Below are 7,199 nucleotides of genomic sequence, written 5' to 3'. Positions count from 1 at the left end.
AATACAATCTAGCAGTCAGCTGTAAGAAAGAGGTTGGATGAGGACAAAAAAAAAAAAATAAGCTGAATGTCAAAATGGGGTTAATTTCCGTTTCATGCAATTAGTTCAGTCTAATTGCAAATATATTGAAACCAAGCACTTACAGGACTGACATCTCCAGGTTTTCTAAAACGTGCTCAAGTTTTAACAAGATGTCCCAAATGTCCAACATAATAGTTCACATTCTGGAGTCTGTTCTAAAGCTTAAATCATGCACATGAACTGAGAACGTTGCAATTCAACCATTTGTTTCCATAGACAAAAAAACATGATTTAATGGCCCTGTTAAACAAATATAGCGACAATAAAAATCATATTTACTATTCCACAGTACTGGAAGAGATTCAAGCTCTAAATTGTGGATATTCTTATTTTTTTAAACAAAAGCTCTGCCATGCATGGCTTTACTTCTGTTTAAGACCATCAAGATTTTAAAGCCTAAATGGATCCAATTTATCCAATCTGGAAAGCACTCGGACACTGAACTTGTGGATTCAGTGTGTAAAAGTACAGACTAAAAGTCGTATGCTGTTGTTTTCCACATTTGGTTCCATTATCTTCTTTTGTCAGTGTAAAATTTGCTGGTGTATTTGACATATACAGCCTGAAAATAACAGCATTCACACAGACGCATTAATCCAGTCACACGCAGAGCTACACTGTAAATGAGAGGCCATATTTTAACATCTTTTTCCAGACCGCAGTGAATTTATCACATTCACGTCAAGTAGGCCTACTTCCTCTGTCATCAAAGAGAATGTCTCCAGGGACGCTGTAGTGGGAAATATGGCTTTGACAGTGTTAGCATTCAATGGGCTCCCCATTGCTACACCTTTTGATTTATAAACCCTCGCTAAAATCGGTAACTCATGGTGGGCTTGGAAAAGGGTTTCATCAAACTCCTTGCAATTTTCACCGTAAACCCATTTTGCCTCTTGAACGGTCAGCTCAGGAACGTCATTTTCCACTGATGTGAAACGATTTGAGGAGAATATTTCCCAGAAATAAGAGCCTAAAACCAAAAATGAATTAATGAGATGGATTTAAAGATGTATGTGTCAACGTAACAATAATTTACAAAAACTGACCTTATTACCATCATTACCAGTTTTAACACAGAATGACTTTTGTGCTATGGAATTTATAGTCAAATCGGTGTCCAAAAAAAGATATGTTTATATAGTTTTAAAGTCTTGGGCAAGCTACTTGAAAAAAGTAGTGAACTAAGCTATTAGCTACTCTACTTAAAATGTAGCTTAACTAAACTAAAAGCTACCCTCTTGGAAATGTAGCAAGCTAAGCTAAAAGCTACTTAGCTTAGATGTAGCTAAGCTACTTTTGCAGTTTAAATTTTTAAATCGAAGCAACTTAAATCCAAGTCAATCATATATTTGTGGTCAATAAAACTGTCAATGAAACATATGAGGCATACATGTTTAGTTAAATTATTTACTGTAAATAATATGCTGTACCAAACAAAAACAAATTATAGTATATAACAGCAAAAACCAAAAAAATCTAATAAAACCAGGTGTTCCGCATTTAAAATACTGTAGTAATTTATAGTAAAGGGAAATATTTAAGAATAAGCATTATACTGTGTGTATATATATATATATATATATATATATATATATATATATATATTAAACAACTCTTCATTAATGAATTACACTACATAATGTGGTTTTATTAGTAACTACAGTACAATGAACTAATAGTAATTACCATAATATACTTTAGCCAAGTACCACAACAAATTAAGTATTAAATTAAGTATTCTTGAGCACAGCATCAGAATTAACGCGATTGCATCTTAACAAGTACTTCTTGAGGTATGGTCACAGTCATCTTTCCATCAAGCAAATTTCTTGTGTTAGCCTAATTGGTTGTTGACATCACCGACCAGAGCGAGAGGTGGCAGTAACGCAACAAAAAGTTTCTTGTTGACCACCGTAAAACAGGAAGAAGGAGAACTCGTCATTCTCGCCATCATACGGATTTACTTTCATTAGCTAGACACCAGCCTCACAGCTCCGTGAATTTTTGTGCCATCACTTATTGATCCGCGATCAGTAAATGTAGCTTGTGTGGACACTACCGCGCTACTTGACTAAAAAAAAAGCTTCATTACTGAAAAGCTTATTGATTTAGAAAGTTGCGACGCTACCGCCACGCTGAGAAATGTAGTTAAGCTTGTAGCATCACTACTTGTAGCGACGCTACTGCCCAACACTGTAGTTTTATATAAATATGTCCTGGCAAAGAGACAAAAGAGCCTTAAACCAAGACTGAAAAAAATTATATTCATTTAATCAATTTATTTTAAAATATAAATAATGTAAGTTAAACAGAAGCAGACATTACAAAGATGATATTTACTGAGCTTGTTTGGTTTCATTTTCTTTAATTAAGCCACTAAAGTTAATTGTTTTCAGCCCACATGCAGAGGTGTTTTAGTACATTTGTGTCATTAACCTGAGTATGACTGTGAATACTAAAAACATAGGGTTATTGCAGATGTTAGAATTTAGTTTTTTTTATTTCTGTATAATTAAATGATATTCACATAACTAGAATAACTTTGCAGTCAAGAGGTATCTAGTTTAATGTTTTTAGTTTTGACTTAGTTTTAAAGCATGCATATGAACAAATGTCTAAATGAAGATGAATACGCTCGCTATGGTCCTGGAAAAATGTTACTAGAGAAAAATTTTACTCTTTTCATCAATTCATGCCCAGTTTACCTAAAAAGCATAATATCAGCAGGTTTATTTATTATCAAAATATTAGAATGTTACCTTTTCACCATGTGTGCCTTGTTCACCCATAAATGGTATAGAGTAAAATGTAGTCAAATTTGGTGTCCAAAAGAGTCCATAATCAACTTAATAAAATTTAGCAAAAATATTAGTTATTTGGAAGGTTACAATTTTATCATATACTCCCTGGTCACCCATAAAGTAGTGTGAACGTACTAGTGTGTAACGCTTCCAATTCACTTTGAATGGGTGACATCAAGTGTTGCCGAACTGAATTGTGGGTCCATCTGCGCTGCTTCAGCAGCATTGCTCACTGCAGAAGTTGGAAATTTCTCAACTTTTCAAGCAACAACGGAAGCATCAGCCAATCTACTCACTTTATGCAAATACCCCAGCTCAGACAGTAGGTGATTGCAGACTTATTTCATTGGCTGATGCTGCTATGACAAACGTGTCAGACTCATCTTCAGACACGCCTTCTGTCCAGCTTTGACGCTGAAGCCACGTGTAAATCTGGCATTAGTAATGTGTAACTATTTGGCAATGCATAACATTTGACAAGCAGAGAGAGACACACTCTTCCCCTTGTTTTAATGTCAGCCATAAAATATTTTGCGGTTTCAAATGGGAGATAAATGTAAATAAAAGGACATTATTATTCAAGTTGGAGAGAGGAGGCAAGCAGGGGAATAAATGACAAGAACAGGGAGACTTTGACGTGGTTCATAAATTAGCGGCGTGGCTCTTCTTATGCACTTAGTGCCAATCTGACTCTTTAGCTCTTTAGACTGACGTTTTTCTAACAGCACAAACCCAGTCGGGAATCATCTGTCATGTATTTTGATAGATCGGTACGGGAATTCGCCATTTAGACCAACATCACAAATCTATTAAACAACTCTACATTAGCACTACAGTATGTATTAGCATGAAATTATGTTTTCTACTGGACAACAATGAATATTAGTGATCAGCTGACCCCTGAATACCCCAATCAGGATTAAGTATTCTATATCAATGTATTTCTTTTTTTATTTGCATGTTTCATTGCAAGTTTAACGACATGATTCTGAGAGTGATGTTTATATATCAGTGTCTCTATCTATCTATCTATCTATCTATCTATCTATCTATCTATCTATCTATCTATCTATCTATCTATCTATCTATCTATCTATCTATCTATCTATCTATCTATCTATCTATCTATCTAATGAACGATTCTTGATAACACTTTTAGGGAGCGCAGCCACTTAAGACTATTCAGGGCAACATAGGCTCATTCTGAAAACGTAGACTTGTATACATTTCTGAAGATCACAAATTATTTAGCTAGAGGAACGTATGGGTGCATTTTGTTTTTAAGATGAAAGCTACAGGACGGTATGATGCTGTTCCTTCACATGCTAACCAGCTGACTGCTTACCTCCGTATGAACAGCTTTCTCGCTGTTACCAGTTTGTCCAGTGGCTTGCCATGTATGTCGGCGGACCTGAGATGCAGAGAGAAGCTGACCGCAACTTCCCTCGGGGTTCAGGTCTGATGAAGGGGTTTGGGGTTCGGGTCTGATGAAGAACGGTTCTAGAAAGCAGGTAAGACAAAAAATGGAAAGCAAAAAAGAAAATAAACAAGTAAATAACAGGGTAAGAATGTGGCAAAATCTGAAAACTTGGTAAAATTTAGGCGAGGGCTTTTCTTTTTCGGGATTGCTTATTAAAACTGTCGGTTGGGTTTAGGGAAGTGGGTAGGTGGATCAATCGATGCTTTTGAAAACACTATTGGTTGGGTTTAGGGCAGGAGGGTGGGTCAGTCAGTCAGTCGACAGCGGGTTCTGGTGGATTTATGCGAGAACAGCAGATGCAAATGGCACTCGCGAGAGAAATTTGAGATATAAAAAAGCATACACAGCAGCCTCTGGAGCATTCGCGAAAACAAAAACCGCAAAAAACGTACCTCCTGAGACGCAATTGATGCTCTCCAGAAATGTGTATAGTGATGCATTTTCAGAATGAGTCTGGGTTGGTTCTGGGAGATAATAATATCAAACCACTTTGATTATTATTACCAGACTTTGGCTAAGGTACTTCAGAATGACCAAAACAATATTTCAATCCAACCCTACCCTAGGTTAAATTACAACTATGCCTATTTACAGTACATGCTTCTGCAGTCAGAGGATAGTTTGGACCCAAGGTGCACCATGGCACTCAGATTATGGTCCAAGCTGGACAGATCTGTCCCCTTGAAGCATCCACCAACTCTTTGCCCACTGAAAATAGTGGCAATCAACAAAGTGCCATTCCACCCTCTGGACGATGGCAATCCCGAGTGCCCCACTCCATGCCAAGGCAAGCCTGCAACCAAAGCCTAGAACTGAGAGCTAAAGGCTTAGCTTTTCATCAAAGGCTAAAAAAAATGCTTATCTCTCACCGCAGAGACTTGAGCTGCGTCATTCCCAAACATCTGCTGCTGACCAACAAATGCTGAGAAAACTGATTTCTGATGAGCTAAAATAGCTACACAGAAATGGGACATAAAGGGGAAAACGAAAGTACTTTCGCCACCGGGAACGAAAGCGACGCTATTTACTTCGAGATTAAAGTCTCGCTGGAGTATTTTTAAATGTTACCCTTTCAAATCATTCAGATTCATCCGAGAAATGCAGCTTATCGAGACATCTTCTGTCGGTGGGATTACCGCTTATTTTTGCATGCTTCTCAGTCTGAAAAGCAGCAAAAAATTTGCTCTTCCAGAAAACTGTGACGAGATGGAAAGATAGACAGCGAGTGAGTCAGAGATACAGACAATGACTCAATGAGCACCAGAGAGCTGATCATTTATTTATAACTGGCTTACGACTGTGACTGCTGTGGATTGCTGGCATAATAAGAGGCCTTGTGGATGTACGTAAGAGACATGTATGAGTGGCACATAGGGGTAAGCAGTGTACTTTTTTCTCACGTTGCAGCTGGAAGGGCATTCGCTGCGTAAAAGATATGCTGGATAAGTTGGGAGGGTCACGCACCTGTGATGACTACTGATGAATAAAGGGACCAAAGGAAAATGGAATGAATATACAAATTCATAACTACCTAAAACAATACATATTTAATGTAATATTGTTGAATACACATTGTAAGAAAATACACACACTGAGTAGGTATATAACAGAGATGCCCAAACTAGGGCCCACGGGCCAAAATTGGCCCATAGTAACCTTTGATTTGGCCTGCCATTCCATCTGAAAAGAGAAGGGCAATGATGAGGAGGCCTGTTGGGGCAAAGCCTTTGACAGACCTCGCCATTTCAGACTTAATGTGGCCATTTGTTTGTTTATTTTATTGCTGAGCCACCAAAAAAGCTAAAAGAAATTAAATGTTTCAATGAAATGTTATTAATTAATCAGATTTAAAATACTGACACCCGATCAAATCAAGGCAGTTCCAGCTTGACTAGTGTAATCATCATTGAACTTTGAACTCTTGTGTTATATGTGGGATTGTTGATGTTTTTGCTCTAAGTGAAGTTTCATAAACTCATTTCGAAAGGAGCATGTGATATGACTGAGCTCGACTGGCTGCTCATCTGTAATCAGTAATAATCTAATCAGATTGATCCAAGCCTACAATAAATGAATCGATTTTTCCCTAATGCTCTATCTTCGTTTTTGAAAGAGTCCCCCCTTCCATCCCATCTCCTCCCTTTTCTAAGGAGAGCTCATGAGACCTACCTGATCTCGGATCCCCTTATATGCTTATTGACTGGGTGGAAGCCTTGGGCTCAATTATTTCCGAGCTCAGGGTTCTCTCCTGGGACAGCATGCCAAACCTGCTATTAACGCCAAGCATATCTAAGTGGGAACTCTTGAAATTCATGATAAAATAAAATTATACTGCATTAGTCAATACTATTTAAAGTAATGTTTTCTATTTATTTTTAAATATTAGGAAATAAATATGGAAAGTACCCATGGCAACTTTAATGTAAAAAGTTAGGTATATTGACCTTCAGCCCACAGTCCTCATTCAAGTTTGGATTAGGCCCTTTATATAAAAAAGTTTGGGCACCCCTAGTATATACACTCACCGGCCACTTTATTAGGTACACTGGTCCAACTGCTCATTAAATTTCTAATCAGCCAATCACATGGAAGCAACTCAATGCATTTAGAGATGTAGACATGGTCAAGACGATCTGCTGCACTTCAAACCAAGCATCAGAATGGGGAAGAAAGGTGATTGAAGTGACTTTGAATGTGGCATGGTTGTTTGTGCCAGATAGGCTGGTCTGAGTATTTCAGAAACTGCTGATCTACTGGGATTTTTACATACAACCATCTCAAGGGTTTACAGAGAATGGTCCGAAAAAGAGAAAATATTCGGTGAGCGGCAGTTCTGT

This window comes from Danio aesculapii, chromosome 22 (genome assembly GCF_903798145.1).
Source record: "Danio aesculapii chromosome 22, fDanAes4.1, whole genome shotgun sequence".
Lineage (NCBI taxonomy): Eukaryota > Metazoa > Chordata > Actinopteri > Cypriniformes > Danionidae > Danio > Danio aesculapii.
Note: the sequence above shows the minus strand (reverse complement) of the source record.